Source organism: Rhinoraja longicauda, chromosome 31 (genome assembly GCF_053455715.1).
Source record: "Rhinoraja longicauda isolate Sanriku21f chromosome 31, sRhiLon1.1, whole genome shotgun sequence".
In the NCBI taxonomy this organism is placed as follows: Eukaryota; Metazoa; Chordata; class Chondrichthyes; order Rajiformes; family Arhynchobatidae; genus Rhinoraja; species Rhinoraja longicauda.
This window is the reverse complement of record NC_135983.1, coordinates 7,464,418-7,482,840: the sequence shown is the minus strand read 5'-3', so window position 1 is coordinate 7,482,840 and position 18,423 is coordinate 7,464,418. Positions and strand designations below refer to the sequence as shown.

At 42.7% G+C, this 18,423-nt stretch overlaps 1 pseudogene across 1 annotated transcript in view; it reads right to left on the bottom strand.

Moving 5' to 3' along the window:
* LOC144608522 (nuclear receptor subfamily 5 group A member 2-like) overlaps positions 1–10,521 on the bottom strand; it is a 78,048-nt pseudogene extending 67,527 nt beyond the window's left edge. The window contains exon 1 of the transcript XR_013549210.1: positions 10,359–10,521. The product of XR_013549210.1 is annotated as a nuclear receptor subfamily 5 group A member 2-like (transcript). The remainder of the gene's footprint in view (positions 1–10,358) is intronic.
* Between the last annotated feature and the right edge of the window lie 7,902 nt (positions 10,522–18,423).

Below are 18,423 nucleotides of genomic sequence, written 5' to 3'. Positions count from 1 at the left end.
CCTGACCCGCTGAGTGACTCCAGCGTTTTGAGTCGCACTAAACAACCTGGTCATCAGTCTGAAGAAGGGTCTCGACCAGAAACGTCACCCATTCCCTTCTCTCCAGAGATGCTGCCTGACCCGCTGAGTGACTCCAGCGTTTTGTGTCGCACTCAACAGCCTGGGGGTATCTCGGGAGCATCGGGCCAGCATTGGGTTCTTGCTCCTTCCTGCCCCCTCTAACATTGTGCCAAATGAAGACCATTGCCATTCCACAGCGGCCGGCCAACAGGCAGAACTAGTGGAGAGTTGTTAGATATTGTTAAAGAGTGAAACGATGGGAGTTTTAGAGTCAATCGGGAAGCACAAGGAACTGCAGATGCTGGAATCTTGAGCAAAACTCGATGTGCTGGGGGAACAGCAAATATGGAGGCAGTGGCCAGATGGCGTTTAGGGTCGGGACTCTTCTTCAGACCTGACCCGATACGCATTCTCTCCACGGATGCTGCCTAGCCACCTGAGTTCTTCCAGCATGTTGTGCTTTGCTCGAGTTTTTAAAGTTACTTTTGCACCAAATAAGATAATGATTTTGGGGGGGGATTACATTTAATGGACAGTTGCATGTCCCATAGCACACGCCCAATGAGAAACGGAACATTTCAGGGGTTTGCGTTGGTTAAAATGTGCCAACTGTTTGATCACAAAATGCTGGAGTAACTCAGCAGGTCAGGCAGCATCTCAGGAGAGAAGGAATGGGTGACGTTTCGGGTCGAGACCCTTGAAGAGTCCATTGAAGGGTCTCGACCCAAAACGTCACCCATTCCTTCTTTCCTGAGATGCTACCTGACCCGCTGAGTTACTCCAGCAATTTGTGAATAAACACCTTCGATTTGTACCAGCATCTGCAGTTATTTTCTTACACCTACTGTTTGATGCTCATTCTTTATGAATACACGCTTTATACCAAGTGCGCCAACATACCCAATAGTCCAATAGTCACTTTATTGTCACATGCACCTGGATTCAGTGAAATGCTTTGTTCTGCACGCAACCCAGTAAACTCAAGAGTATGCATAAGCGCAATCAAACATAAGTAAAAGTTCATAAGTTTTATGTTATGATAGGTGCTGAATGAGGACATTCGGCCCACCAAGTCTACTCTGCCATTCAATCACGGCTGATCTATCTTTCCCTCTCAACCCCATTCTCTTAATATAAGAAGATAACTGCAGATGCTGGTACAAATCGAAGGTATTTATTCACAAAATGCTGGAGTAACTCAGCAGGTCAGGCAGCATCTCAGGAGAGAAGGAATGGGTGACGTTTCGGGTCGAGACCCTTCTTCAGACTGAATGATGACCCCTGACAATGGGGTGCAATGATTGCAGTGTTAGAATGATCGATTTTAAATGTCCCACCACCTGAAGGCCAATCGGCCCAGTCTATTGGGGCTTGGCCAAAGGCCACCTGCCCGCCCTCCCCGGGTGGCCCGGCCTCTCCTCCCGATTGGCGGGGGGGGGGGGGGGGGGGGGGGCAGGGAAGGCTGACCACGACCCACCCTCCTCGGGAGCAAAGATACTAGAGGAGCAAGATGGACCACTGCACTGAGCAGCGGAGCGCAACGCTCGCCAAAGCCCGGCGTCCGCTCTGCCTCTCGCAGTGTAACCAGTGGGGGAACAGTATGTGTGATGATACCATTACAATGCAGAATATATCTCATCTATCAACTCACATTTTTTTGTTATTTTTCTTTTTTTTAAATCCCCCCCCCCCCCGCTTAATTTCTCAGATTTTATTATTTCTTACTGTTTCTGCCCATTTCCCTCCCTTCCTTCCTCCCCCCCCCAGCCCCCTCTTTTGTGCTGGTACCCTGGTATTGCTCAAACACACTCTCTACACAAATGTAACTTAATGAATGTGTGTGTTTGTGTGTGAGAGGCAAGATAGAAATAAATAGATCTCAAAGTTCCTTCTCAAGGATCAGAAACAACTTTGATTTAAAGCAACGCTCTATTTCTCTCTTCATCTTATTTTTCACATGATGGACATAAACCATAAAGGCGATTCGACCTTTATGGTTTATGTTTATGCATATATATATATATATATATATCTATATATATATATTTATTTACACACACACACACACACATATATATCTCCAGTTTCTTTCTTGTGATTTCCTCTAATTATTTGTTTAGCAACCTTTTTCTCTCTCTCTCTCTCTCTCTCTCTCTCTCTCTCTCTCTCTCTCTCTCTCTCTCTCTCTCTCTCTCTCTCTCTCTATATGTATATATATATATATATATATATATATATATATGAAGACATCTATATATATATATATCTGAAGATCTATGTATATATATATATATATCTGAAGATATATATATTTATCTGATGTCTGAAGAGTGGTCTTGACCCGAAACGTTACCCATTCCTTCTCTCCTGAGATGCTGCCTGACCCGCTGAGTTACTCCAGCATTTTGTGAAATAAATACCGTTGATTTGTACCAGCATCTGCAGTTATTTTATAACATAATATATATATATATATATATATATACACACACATATATATATATAATATCATCAGTCATGCACACACTTCTCAGCACATGTTTCTCCCTATCATGATCTGTTTTCTCATACATTTCATTAGGGCCTACCCATACACATTTGCAATCAGTGACGTCAAACTTATTTCCAGAAATCCTAATATTGTAAATAAAATTACTGTGTGCAGTTTTGGTCTCCAAATTTGAGGAAGGATATTCTTGCTATGGAGGGCGTGCAGCGTAGGTTCACTAGGTTAATTCCCGGAATGGCGGGACTGTCGTATGTTGAAAGGCTGGAGCGATTGGGCTTGTATACACTGGAATTTAGAAGGATGAGGGGGGATCTTATTGAAACATATAAGATAATTAGGGGATTGGACACATTAGAGGCAGATAACATGTTCCCAATGTTAGGGGAGTCCAGAACAAGGGGCCACAGTTTGAGAATAAGGGGTAGGCCATTTAGAACGGAGATGAGGAAGAACTTTTTCAGTCAGAGGGTGGTGAAGGTGTGGAATTCTCTGCCTCAGAAGGCAGTGGAGGCCAGTTCGTTGGATGCTTTCAAGAGAGAGCTGGATAGAGCTCTTGAGGATAGCGGAGTGAGGGGGTATGGGGAGAAGGCAGGAACGGGGTACTGATTGAGTGATCAGCCATGATCGCATTGAATGGCGGTGCTGGCTCGAAGGGCTGAATGGCCTACTCCTGCACCTATTGTCTATTGTCTATTGTCTATGAACACATGTCAAGATATTTTTTCATTCTTTCCATTCTATATTAGTGTAATAAAATGTAATGCATACATACCTACACTGATACCGATGTGCTAGCTTTAGACATGAATAATGTACTTTACTACCATAGTTTAGTTTTGGATTTAACATATAATTGAGGGGGGTTGGTGCAATATAATGCTAACCCTCACTCTTATGAAAAATGGTTTACATGCATTAACACGATCCCTACTCACTATGCTACAACCTGTAAAAATGTCATATTTAAATTCAACCAATACGTTGGGCAAATAACAGGCACCTTGTTTTTTTTGTGATTTATGGATTTTTCAAATGTCATAACGACACATTTGTGGGTTAGCAGTATATTGCACCAACCCCCTTCAATTTTACATCATTCCAAAATGAACTTCATAAACAAGGATAACACTTTTTATTTCTGTCATTCATGGTAAGATTTACATCATTCTGTGTGCGAGATATACCGGGTTGCACTGTTTCGCATATCAGCTAACCAATGAAAAGATCAGGTCCTGATTTATACCAGCTCTTCACCTTCCCCCCCTTGGCTGAAGAAGGGTCCCATCCTGAAACATCACCCATCCTTTTTCTCCAGAGATGCTGCGTGACCCGGTGATTTACTCCACCACTGTGTCTATTTGAATTGGATTCATGCTTCTGTACCACGTCAGGCAGCATTGGTCATTTTAGTGGCTGTCAAGGGTTTTTAACTAATCAATTCACCAATTCAAATTTTCTTGGCTCAAAGTATGAAGTTAAATGTCTTTTCACCTATATTGTGGATACAGTAGAGTTCTATTTGCAAATGCCTAATTTCTGCTTCCATGACTTTTTATAATGTAGGACAAACAAAAAAAGATACAGCTCGTGGAGGAGAAATTGAAATTAACAGAGAAAGCAAAGAAGAACAGTTCATTAAATATGATCAATTGGCCTGATACAGACAGAGTGGATCTCTAGTGCAAATATTCAATCAGTAACATCCAAAGTTTAAAGATCACGAAGCAGCAACTCTTCAAGAAATAGTTATAAATGTCAACTGTCAACTTATCCAAGAAGTTGAACAAAAATGATTGTTTGCAAGCATTTTATATACGAAGAAATCGCAGAGAGTTGTGAACACTGCCCTGTCTAGCACACAGAATCTGCTTACTAAAATGGCGCTGAAATTTACCTATGACCTACTACGGTTTTTAGGGTTGAGTGGTCTATCTTGCGCCTCTATTATCTTTGCTCAGGATGCATGATGGCAGCTCCAGAGGGAACACGTTGCACCCTTCACACCAGCAGGTGACGTCTCTCTCCTCCATCTTTACCATCTCCCATCTTCACCATCTCTCGCCCATCTTCACTGCCAGTCCCCAGGTTGTTGGGTTCGGTGTCAGGTCCCAGCCGAGGAAGCTTAGTTAGTTAGTTAGTCGCTGCAGGGCAGCACTGCGGGAGGGCTGCTCGGTTGGAGGTTGCCCACAGTGTGGAAGGTTCCAGAGAGGCCCAGTCTGCTCTCCAATGTGGACAGAGGCGTGGGCGACATTGAAAGGAAGAAATGCCTCTCAGGAGGGGCATTATTCCAGTGCCCTGGCCAATCTCTCACAAATAGCACCAAACAATTTATATGGATGCTGTATTGCTTGGGGGCTTACTGTGCAACTTGGTTGCTACATTTCTTACATCTATAAACCTTGGAATGTACTTTGCTAACCAAACTACTTTGAGAGATCTTAAAAGGACATTAAAACACTAGTGAAGCATGCCAATTCTGGAAATTACGTACGTTCAATTTACATTAAAGCCATTCACTTTTTTTAGACAACACACTTATACTGAAGAAGATGACATCTACAGTAAAATGATAAACTGCTGGATGACAGATTGGATCAGTCAGCATCTGTGGAGGCAGTGGGTTAGATGATGTTTGGGTTCAAACACTGCATCAGGACTGCTGAATTCCTCCAGCAGTTTGTTTTACAAATTACAAAACTTTGTTTTTGCTGTAACAAACAACATTATGTGCTCTGTACATAACAATTCATCGTACCAACATTTCCATCATGTAAATGCCTGGTCGCTTTGATTGATAAAATTTTGCTTAGCGAAATATTTTTCAAGAATTCATCCATCTTAGAAATTATACTTCTCATTACAATGTTGCTAACTCTTTGTGCGGTTAATGAGTTAATATTGTGCTTCAATAGACATAGTTGTTAATGGCAATATTTCAAAAGCTGCATCTATTTTAGAAGAAGGCAATACTATAGTCTGGCAAAGTGCTGATGTATAACTAATTCTTACGGTAACAATAATGATTCTAATTTTATTTTACACAAATATTATACATGTAACTAATGTCTAAATTGAATTTCTCTGAGGAAATCATCCTGTTTTTGAATGGGAGAAGCTGCCCTCGTTTCTCTTTATCTGTGAAGTCTTCAATATCAGAAGAGACTGGAGTAGGCCATTCAGCCCATAGAGCCTATCCCACCATACAATGAATTCATGCCAGATCCAAATACCTGTTCTCTCATCAAATCCCTTAATTCTTTTATAGATTAGAAATGTGTCAACCTCAGATGTGAATATATTCATGAATTCAGCCTCCATAACTTCTGGGACAAAACACTCTGGTGACTTTGAGAATAAGGTCATCTTTATTTGCTGGGGAACAGACTAATTCATCCTCCAAACAACTGTGCTCTTCCTCCATCAATCCCATCTCCAACATATTGTTTATTAACAATTGCATCAAATATTGTGCTTTTCAAATTCATTAGCGGGATGTGAACATTACTGACCTACAAAGTCCATACGGATGGTTCTTAATTACCATTCTCATTATTGTCACACCAACCATTACCATTGTTGTCACACAGAGGTAGTGATGAGTTACCCTGTGTTCCTTGCTACAATCAAGGGGGGGGGGGGAAGAAACAGGTTGTTAGGGGGCTGAGGGGTAAAGTAAGAAGAAGGATGTGTTAGAGAGGACCAGGATAGATAGGGGGAACAAGAAAGAGACAGAGGGGGTGTGGGGTAGCTGAAATTGGAGAATTAAATCTTCCCCCTGATCAATCTGCCCATCAAGCGTTGCTCAGCCATATCCACCTATCGCTTGCACCACCCCTCCCCTCCCCTCCCCTCCCCTCCTCTCCTCCTCTTTGTACTGGCTGTTTTGCAGTTACTCTGAGTCTAGGTGAAAGGTCTCAACTTAAATTCCTCAACTGTCCATTTCTCTCTACAGATGCTACCTGACATGTTCCTGACCATAAGTCATAGGAGCAGAATTGGGCCATTCGGCCCATTGAGCCTACTCATTCAATCATGGCTGATCAATCTTTCCTGCATTCTCCTGCCTTCTCCTCTTAACCTTTGGCACCCTTCCTAATCAAATGCCTGTCATTCTCTGCTTTAAACATACCCAAAATCTTGGCCTCCACGATTGCTGCCTGACTTGTTCAGTTCCCCCAGCCAATTTCCCTCTGTTTTATTTTTTAAAATTTCACATTACTTTGACAACATGGTACAAAAACGACACAGGATTTTATAATTCATAAATGTAAATGATCCCGAACATGCAGCTAATGTGTGAGAATTGTGCATTCAGCAGACATTTATTGTTAACGGAAAAATCTCTTTTTTATTTTAGACTTTCATTTTGTGAAGTATTGATCGGGGTAACTAAGAATGCAGTTCTTTGGAAAGGGATTTCTAAGTTTCAATAACAGTCCATGAAAATTACTACAGTTTAAACAGAAACATTAGTAGAAATGTGCATTATGTAAATGGGATTAATAAGACAGGTATAAAACAAATTATTCTTTAAAAAAGGCCGGACAATCTCCATTATTAAGCTCAAAATTATTTCTGCTTTCCTGTTGATAACATTTTAATTTTCTATGTTCTCATCCTCTGTATTTCTGTTCACCAATTTTATTCTTTGTTTCTTTTACCTTGCATGTGTTGCTCTATTTTTGTTTCAATCTATTTCTTATTCATTCTTCTCCTTTTTACGATGCCCTTTAAATCCCCCCCCTCCCTCCCATTCCCTTCTCTTGTTTGCCTCCCTCCTGTCCTTTATCATTGAATTGCTTTCAATCATGCATTTACATTTTTTTTTTGATTTTGCCTGACTCCATAATCTCCCGAGCTTTTGTTGTGCTTTGTTCCTGCTTTATTTGTTTCGTTCTTGGTTCTGTACCACTGCCCTCCCTTCTGTCTCTCTTTGTCTCCCATCTTTGTGCAGGCGGGAGGGAGTTAGCTTCCCAGCGCAGAAATGTTTCCAACACTGTTGCTGATATTCTCAATCCTATCACAGTATCTTTCACTAAAATCTTAAATGTTTCTATTTATTCTAGCTGTTTTGAAAGAACCAAAGAAAACACAAATTCAGCAATGCATTTGATATAGTCTTCAGCAAGGTAAATTTCAATACAATTTTAATAACCGGCACGATCAGATATTTGTATTGAATATAAATGGCCCTTTGTCCATTGCATTGTTAAATATACAATCTGTACAGTTTTGCCAGGGCGTTTGCTAATGGTTTGGGTTAAGTCTTTGCTTAATATTGTCATTAAAAATATTGGTAAGGGAATGCATTCTGGGTTGGACCGTTCTGAGTCCTGCCATAGTGTAGCATTTGCAAACGAGGAAATTTTACCTCCTAAATTCTGCTGAACCTTGGAAATGGTGATCTAAGTAAAATGAGTCGCATCTCAGTCAATGCTTTTCATACAATAAATCCTTAAAAAAAAATGTTTTGAGGTAACTATTCTGAGCCTGAATGGGAAGCCCTTGTTCTTAAGTAAAAACATGGTTATGTTGTGGGGAAAAAACTCACTTAAAGGCTTTTAGTTTATTCATCTCATAAAACTTAACTACCGGTGTCAAATTATAAATACACATTTCTCTTTCTAAAAACAAAAATTCCTTTAACGATGGAAACTGATGTTATTTTATCAACAAGATAAGGAACACTCATGAACTTAGGGCTGGGACACTAAAATTTGTTATCTCATTGAGGTGTTGATCAACTGTCAGCTGTTTCATTATATATTAAATGCAGTGTTTTCATTTCAGTGTGCCCCTGCCGTGATTCAATCATAAATTATAGTTCAGTTGCATTCCTAAGAGAGCACTAAAACCTTCAAAGTTTTGTGCAGTTACCTTTCCAGATTACTTCAATTCTGTTTTATTTGTCAAAATACATTTGGACACATTTAATTTAATCAAAGGTCATAAAGGAGACCAGTATCTGAGAAAAATTGTGCACATAATTGGTTTATAGTCGTAATCTCTTTTCAGTCTATCATTAAACTAAGCTAAACACAAGTGGCAAAATTAAATGTTTTCTTTCTTCAATAAAAATTGAATAAAAATGTGTTTATGCGGCATTTCATTGAACATAAACTGTCATCTTCCACAGAGTAAACAAGGAACAGATATATTGGAGTTTATAATTAGGAAATGTATTTTGATTCAAAAATAAGTATTATTCTCAGCTACCACTCGGATGTACACTGTGTCATGTACGTAAATATGCTGAGCAAATAAAAAAGCCACCTTCAATGGATATGATATTTTTCAGTTAGACTTCCGTTAGTCCTGTGATGCTGATTTCTTTTTAGAAAAATGTATTCAAAAATATTTCCCTTTGTTCAAATGTAAATGGTCAGATTTTACTCGTCTTCACAAAACAGCAATAAACAATTCTACTTAAAGAAGCATTGGTACAATACTTTTTTTTTAAATCTTCAAAACCTTCACCGATATTATTGCATCTTAAAGAATTTTAGTGAATCTGAACTTATCTGAAAGCTCTGAAAAATGACAACGTATCGAATCAAAATTGTAGAAATAATTTAGACAAAGTCAAAAGATTTTTTTTAAAGTTCCATCAAAACACCCATAATCTCTGCAGTGAAATAATTGATACTTACAGAAAATTATTGTAATTGGCTTCTAAACTTTGCATTAGTCAAAACATTATTTCTTATGGTGATCTCTCGTAGGCTGTTTCCTTCAGATTTATTTCTATAACTCCAGTACCTGAAGCCTATTTATAATTCGCTAAATATTTTGAAGAATTCTTTTGAAGGAATACATTTGTAACAATATTTATTAGACAATGTATTTACAATTTTCTGACAACATTGTTTAAAGTTTGTTATTTCTAGGTGCTGAACAAGTAGTTCTCTAACAATGTACACTGTTCATTTTTTTTCTCCAGAATATATGTTTTCTATTGATTGTTTTTTGCTTCTGCTATCACAGTGAAGCTCCCGTGTTATCAGAACAAGCAAGTAGCAAACTTCTACCATTTTACAAATACAAAGTGCCCTAGGATTCGAAAAGGGTGCAGCATTTATTTAAAAAACGCTCAGTTTCTTCCCACTACTAAAACATTCTCTATATTTCTCTGTATTAATGATAATTATATTTGTATAAAGACACCATTGGATGCGGCAAAAAAATATAACACAGATTAAAAATCTCAATCAAAACCTTTACAGCAATTTTATACACAAGTGAAGCAGAAACTACACTGAAATAGTGACCACATTTCTGTACCATGCGAATGCTGTAAATCAGACTCTTTGAACTGCAATAATTTAAAATGCCACCAGCCTAAAACCATACGTTTTAAGATAACGTGATGTGTTGTCCCAGAAACTGGTTCACTCTTTTGATCGTTCTACCACTGACCATTTATATTTTCTTCTTAAGGTTCATATTTGGAAACAATCAGCCCTTTTACAATTTGACGGTTTACATTTTGCCAGGTAAGAAATGTTAATATTTTATGCTTGCGAGTTGTTTCGAAATATTCTGGTCGTATAAAATATAACTATTTCCACAAAGTGGCGAATCTCTATGCATTTGCCACTGAATGCCGCAAATCTCCGTAACGCTTGTAATCATTTTTTGTACGTTTAAATGTAAAATACTCTCCAATACAGGGCTTTTAGTTCAATTGACTAACAGAGTTATAACCGCCTAATCCAGCATACTGTTCTTCATTTAACCAGTCTCTCTAATGATTGCGTGTAACTGATCAAATATGTTTAAAAGTACTTACGTGTGTCTGGAGGGGTTGGCTTACAAGAGAGTGCCAAAGAAGGACTATCAGACATTACTGCTTTAAGAAAATCCACTCCAATCTGCTTCACCTCTGGCCTAGTTAAAATGATCTTCAAATTTAAAAAAAAATCAAGAGAGTTGGAAAAGTAGAAATGATACGCTTGCTACTGAACTCTGATCAGAATGTGTGACAGTGGTGCCGTAAACTCCACCAGCCAACTCATGATGGGGCTAATAATGAAATAAAGGTCCTGGTTAGAAATTTGATTGGCTCTCTTGGTCAGGTGACCCCGCGAGAGATAAGAAGTCCTGGTTACAAAATGACAGAAGTTTTTTTTTTTGAAAGAACAGATAATACAAAAGAAATAATTAACCAAGTCGGGTGGAGAGAGAATGGATGGGAGAGGTTTCCATCGCAAACTTGTGGGCTGTACAGTGCAAGACTTTCCGATCTCTGCCGTCTGAAAAGACAATTCTTTGTTTTCAACAGCGCACCGTGTCCTCAGACTAGTTTCAGTTTTGTTTGACACCCCACCAGGAATGGATTTCCCGTTGAAATATAAAATGACAATGCACAGCTCAGTCCAGAGTCAAGAAACGACGTGGGTGAGCAAGTGGTGCAAACTTGCACTTCTCCAGTCAGCTAAGGAACTGATACTTTGTGTTATTGAGCCCACAAAGACCATGTTGAACAGCCATGATTTTTTTTAATAGGTTTGCCAAAGCTATTACATTTTAAATCTGTCTACATATACAGTTTTACCACTCTGTTGATCAAACCGAATCGTAAGTATTAACTGGATTTTCTAAAGGTGTGGGCAATAGATTAAGGTGGATAGTTTAGGAAATGAACATAACAGCAAGAAAGCGTTCCCACAAGTGATGGGATGGAGGTCCTTGGGGTAAACTGCAGGAGTTGCCTGCTCTACTTTGGATTGGAGAGGGTTTCAGGGATGGGGTAAGATCCTGATCCAGGGTTTTGAAGTCCAAGTGTGGGGAGATAGGGAACCAGCTGAAGGAAGCAGCAACACTAAGTCAAAATGGACATGGTATTGAAGATAGACTGAACACCAGTCTGAAGCAGGGTTCCGACCCGAAACGTCACCTATCCTTTTTCTCCAGAGACGCTGCCCGACCCAATGAGTTACTCCAGCATTTTGTGCCTCTATCTTCGCTGAAAACCAGCATCTGTAGTTCCTTGTGTAGGAAGGAACTGCAGATGCTGGTTTAAACCGAAGATAGACACAAAATGCTGGAGTAGCTCAGTGGGACAGGCAGCATATCTGGATAGGAGGAATGGGTAAGGTTTCGGGTTGACCCTTCTTCAGACCTGACTTCTTCATTCTGAAGAAGGGTCTCGAGCTGAAACGCCACCCAATTCCTTCTATCCAGAGAGGCCGCCTGTCCTGCTGACACACTGTCATATTTTGTGTCTATCTGCAGTTCCTTACTGGACATGGTGTTGACTGGTTTGTGGACAATGGCCTTCTTTTTCAGTTCGTGTTATACAGGGCTTAAGTCTGGAGACTAGATAGTAAGATGTTGGGGATCAAACCTGTACGTGTTCAAGGCACAGCCACTTTTAACTAAGACTTGTGTCAGAAAAGCAGCTTCATTACAACCGCATATACCTGGACCTTTCTCACAAATATGAATTGCACAGGCATGCTTTGTGCAGTGGTAAACCTTTTGATCAGTGTTTAAAATGACCTCAGGTTTGTCTTGGGCTTGACCAGCCAGTGGGTTGTTGGGCGTTGGTTACCTACTGGTTTCATCTCCAACATCTCGCTGGCTGGATTTCCAACTTAAGGCACCACCACCACAAGCCCATTGTCCACAAACTAGCCAACACTATGGACACACTGATGCTGGATTAAGCATCTGGGAAGGAGATGGACCGGAGACTTCAGATCAGGACCCTTCTTCAGACCCGGATGAATCGTCATTTGTCTATTCCCTTCACAGATGCTGCCTGACCCGCTGAATTCCTCCCGCACTTTCCACTGTTCCTTCAATACTACACCCATCTTTGGTAAGTCCAGGAAGCTCTTGATTTCCCAACACTTGGACTTGAAAACCCACCAAACCTTCTGAATGGCTTGCTCCAACCTTTTCCTTGTGCCTAATGTCATGAGACCTACTGCGCACAAAGTCATTCAGCAACTGCTGTAAAAGTTCCTTGTAACAGGCTCATCCATTCTGAATGTTATTGACCCTCCACTGGACATGATATTTACAATTGTATCTGGCACATTTCACTGGACTGCAAATAGTATAAATCTCTTTTCAAATAAAACGGAGTGAGACAGCAGAACGTGTCTGACATGGAAATATAAAGTTCCACGGCAGGGTCCTTTATTACACATGGGACGTGGGAGGGGAGGGGGGGGAGGGGGTTTGTTTAGCATACTGGTTGTGAAATTAACTTTGAACAAATGCACAGTGAGTAAGTTTTGAATACTTTGTTCAAAATGAATCAAAAAGGAACATGTTGTGCTGCTCGTGATAGTCATTGTGGAAGTCTCTGAGAGGCAGGAGATGTTTCAGTTCCACGGCAATCCCTGGTGAAGGCGAGGCTCAGTCGATGGCTGGCAGGGTGTTCAAGGCCACCTGCAGTGGGTGGTCTTTACTGAGGTGGGCAACCTCGGACCCCAGAGGGGCCTCGATGGGAGAATGATTCCTGCTTCAAAGTATCACCGAGAGCTTGCATGGGAACGTGATGTGAACTTTGGACCATTTCCAGGACCTGGAGTTGGAGATGGATCATTTTTATAAATGATAAGCAAAAGAATGGGTGGTCAGGTCCGACGAAGCAGTCAGTGGTGTGTGTGGAGCCCAGTGGTGTGACTGTTGATGGTCGACGTGGACTCGGTGGACCGAAGGGCCTGTTTCCATGCTGTACCTTTCAATCAGTCTTTCAATTAATGAGTAAACGTGGAATTGGAAAGATGATGTGGTGATCAGTGATTGTCGTACTGTTGACCAGGCTTGGTGCAGTCATTGGCACCATGGCGAGACCGACTGATGTGCTGGTGCCCTGTAATGGATGCTCATGGATGGGGAGAACTGGGCAACTGTGGAAGTGCCTTCACCTCTTGCACTGCATCTGCCTATCACCACCTCAAGAACAAATACTGACCACACCCAATGATAACCCCCACATTTAAAAGCAATCATTTTAATGAGGGAGATTACAAGTCTGTCGAGATCTTGGAGGCATGATTGTGTACACGTCTGCTTTAACTGCAGTTAGCATTCATGGTTTATCTTATCTAAATTATGTTTCATCAATCACAGGAGAAAAATAAAAGCAAGTGAGTGGGAAATGGCTTGAAGCATGTGGCGGCACAGTGGCGCAGCGGGTAGAGCTGCTGCCTCACAGTGCCAGAGACCCGGGTTCGAACCCGACCTCAGGTGATGACTGTGTGGAGATTGCACTTTCCGCATGTTACCATGCGAGTTTCCTCAGGAACTCGGCTTCCCCTGAAGGCGTGCAGGTTTATAGGTTATTTGGCCAACTGTAAAATTGCCCTTAGTGTATGGGGAGAGGATGAGAAAGTGGGATAACATAGAACTAGTGAGAATGGGCGATCGCTGGTTGGCGTGGACTCAGTGGGCCGAAGGGCTGTTTTCAAGCTCAAAGCTGAAACTAAAAAATAAAATGAAATAACTTGAAGCACCGCACAATGGAATTTTCTTTCTGAAAACCTATAAAACCAGACGAGCAGGTCGCACAATAATTTAGTGGCAATCTTCCCGGACAAAGATCTATACACACGGAATCCGTGGCGGGGTGAAGCTACAGATACTTGACTTAGCACTGACCTCCCACCCGAAACCTTCCTGATGCCAGGGATTTTCATGACCAATAGCACCTACTCACTACCCTTCAAGCCTTAAAATACAAGCAGTGGGCATGGGTCAGGAACCTTTAACCTGCTGAAACAATGTTCTCACTGAGAGGAAGTGGTCATCTCTGTCCAGATCTAAATCAGCATAGATCATGATCCACTTTACCAAGTCTGTCTCAGAAAATAAACACTCCGTTGACACTTTGGATAAACCATGCCAAATGACGTGGCGGTAGAAAGTATTATTCTTGTCAATAATATATTTTTCTAGCCCAATAAATTTGAGGAATTATGGGCTTTGCTTACAAGCTTATTTGCCTTAATTTATTTCCCACTCACATACAGGCTGAATGGCCAAACTGTTTCAAATAATAAATAAAATCGTAATTGGGTTTTCTCAGGAACCTTGTGCTTAAGTAGCGAATAGACAATCTTTACAACCCTTGACCCTGTGAGAAGCATCGTAAAAGGGCAACTGCTATAGTGCTGGACAGTCAATTAGGGTGAAATCTGTAATCTTGTGTGGAATCATTCTCCTCTGCCCCTCTGCGCTGTCTGCCCTCTGGGCTGTGATCACCAGGTCTGGGTGGCTTTTGCTGCCTTGCCCTCGTAGGTGTGAAGCTTTCCCGCTCTGACGTGCTGGTGGGAGACTGCTTGGCCCTGAAGCCCATTGTGGCCAAGCCCAGCCACGTGGTCCAGCCAGCAGGAGGCGCTGGCCTAGTCTCAGCAGCCTGCTCCCCTCTCATTAGGGCCCATTATTGCAGAGAGCGGGCAGGTGTAGATGCCAACAGAGCAGGGAGACGAGGAGGAGGGGGTATATCCCCAGTCCCTTCATTGTAGCTGCTGTACTTCATTCCATAACGTTTGGGAGCTGAGTACACAGATATTTGAGGATGAACATCCGGCCCATTTCTGCTTCCTCGTATAACTCCAGTACTTACCCAATGAGGAAAAGACCGTGAGGAAAATAGTTCACCAGGATGAAACTGTGGGCTGTGTTACTGGGGACTTACAGAGGCTTCATGTGTATATGTGTGTCCCCCCTCTGTGTGTGTGTATGTGTGTGCGAGTTTGTGTGTGTGTGCGTGTGTGTGTGTGTGTGTGTGTGTGTGTGTGTGTGTGTGAGTGTGTGTGTGTGTGTGTGTGAGTGTGTGTGTGTGTGTGTGTGTGTGTGTGTGTGTGTGTGTGTGTGTAATCCTCACTTAACTGCACCTGTGCCTCTGACCTGAAAGATTGTGTGTTCAAATGTTCACCGGTGCCTCACCATTAAAATCTTGTGGGTTCAAATTCCACTCCAGGAACTTGAACCTAAAATTCCAGGCTGTTCCAGGGTGCTGCTGCTTTGTCAGAGATGTTGTTTGGATGTTGAAAGGGAATAGCATTTGTTGCTGGTTCCCCAGCCAGTATTTAGCCCTCATGCAGCATCACTAATGTTGCAACAATAGATGCATTAGAAACATAGTGACACAGGGAACTGCAGATGCTAGAATCCTGAGTAAAACACAAAGTGCTGGAGTAACCCGGCTCTGAAGAAGGATCCCGACTCGAAATGTCAGCTCCCTCCCCCAGGAAGCTTATTGAGGAACAGCATTACAGTGGGAAAGGTCGAGAGCAGTGTTAGGCTGAAGACACTGCTTTGTCTACCACTCCTGACCATCAAACCATACGGTGCAGGAACAGGCCCTTCAGCCCATCGAAACTACGTGAAGCTTCAACCACCCACTTACACCAGTCCCATTTTATCCTCCCCACATTCCCATCAACCTCCCCAGATTATACCAACCACCTAAACACTGGGAACAATTTACAGCAGCCAATTAACCTACCGACCCACATGTTGTTGGAATGCGGGAGGAAAACAAAGCAGTCACAGTGGTGCAGTGCTAGATTTACTGCCTTACAGCACCAGGGTTCGATCCTGATCACGGATGCTGCCTGTATGGAGTTTGTATGTTCTCCTGTGACTGCGCGGGTTTTCTCCGGGTGCTCCAGTTTCCTCCCACACTCCAAAGACGTGCAAGCCTGTAGGTTAATTGGCTTCTGTAAATTGTCCGAGAGTGCAGGTGTACAGGGTGATCGGTGGGCCGAAGGGCCTGTTTTCGCGCAGTAGCTCTAAAGTAAAACAGGGAAAATATGTATAAACTCCACACAGACCGCATCGACGGTCAGGATGACTGGAGCTGGAAAGCACTGAGATTGGGTCTTTGGAGTCGGTGGCTGAGATCACAACTTGTTGCTGACTCATGGTACAGACTAATTTGTGAGTGCGGACAAGTTTGAGAGGTTCTTCAAAGTCACTTCAATTTGGTGGTGTCCATAAGGCCACATGGATGCTGCTTCCTGTATTTCTCTGTTGCTGTCCATCATGCTCTTGGTGAACTGTTTCCAATCTGTGACTTGAGGCCCATCTCATTGACCACTGGGAGAGGGTGGCTCAGAAGGACTCTGGCAACACCTTTTCGGTGGCCATCAGATGGGTAGTTATCACAGAGCCACCTCAGGACTGCATGCTCAGTCCTCCGCTCAACTCTCTCTATCCTTATGACTGTGTAGTCAGTGTTTCCAGCACCACCCTAACCACTCTAACCACCCTAACCACCCTAACCACCTTAACCTCCCTAACCACCCTAAGCTCCCTAACCACCCTAACCACCATAACCTCCCTAACCACCCTAACCCTAACCACCCTAACCTCCCTAACTACCTTAACCTTCCTAACCACCCTAACCACCCTAACCACCCTAACCTCCCTAACCACCCTAACCACCCTAACCACCCTAACCTTAACCACCCTAACCACCCTAACCCTAACCACCCTAACCCTAACCACCCTAACCACCATAACCACCCTAACCCCCCTAACCACCCTAACCACTATAACCACCCTAACCACCCTAACCATCCTAACCTCCCTAACCACTCTAACCACCCTAACCACCTTAACCTCCATAACCACCCTAACCTCCCTAACCATCCTAACCACCCTAACCACCCTAACCACCCTAACTACCCTAACCACCCTAATACCCTAACCACCCTAACCTCCCTAACCACCCTAACCACTCTAACCACCCTAACCACTCTAACCACCCTAACCACCCTAACCTCCCTAACCACCCTAACCTCCCTAACCACCCTAACCACCATAACCTCCCTAACCACCCTAACCCTAACCACCCTAACCTCCCTAACTACCTTAACCTTCCTAACCACCCTAACCACCCTAACCACCCTAACCTCCCTAACCACCCTAACCACCCTAACCACCCTAACCACCCTAACCTTAACCACCCTAACCACCCTAACCCTAACCACCCTAACCCTAACCACCCTAACCACCATAACCACCCTAACCCCCCTAACCACCCTAACCGCTCTAACCACCCTAACCACCCTAACCATCCTAACCTCCCTAACCACTCTAACCACCCTAACCATCCTAACCTCCCTAACCACCCTAACCACCCTAACCATCCTAACCTCCCTAACCACTCTAACCACCCTAACCACCTTAACCTCCCTAACCACCCTAACCTCCCTAACCATCCTAACCACCCTAACCACCCTAACCACCCTAACTACCCTAACCACCCTAATACCCTAACCACCCTAGCCTCCCTAACCACCCTAACCACTCTAACCACCCTAACCACTCTAACCACCCTAACCACCCTAACCTCCCTAACCACCCTAACCTCCCTAACCACCCTGCCCACCCTAACCAATCTAACCACCCTAACCTCTGATACCCGAGAGAAAACAATTTACGTTTGTTCAACCTCTCCTTATAGCTAATACCCTCTAAACCAGGCATCATTCTGAAAAAGGTAGACACAAAATGCTGGAGTAACTCAGCGGGTCAGGCAGCATCTTGGGAGAGAAGGAATGGGTGACGTTTCGGGTCGAGTCCCTCCTTCAGACTGAAGAAGGGTCTCAACCCGAAATGTCACCCATTCCTTTGATCAGTCTGAAGAAGGGTCTCAACCCGAAACGTCACCCATTCCTTCTCTCCCGAGATGCTGCCTGACCCGCTGAGTTACTCCAGCATTTTGTGTCTACCTTCGACATAAACCAGCATCTGCAGTTTTTTTTCCTACACATCATTCTGATAAACCTCTTCTGCATCCTTTCCAAAGTCTCTACATTCCTCCTGTGATGGGGTGACCGGATCCGCACACAATACTCAAATGCGGCCTAACCAGAATCTTATAA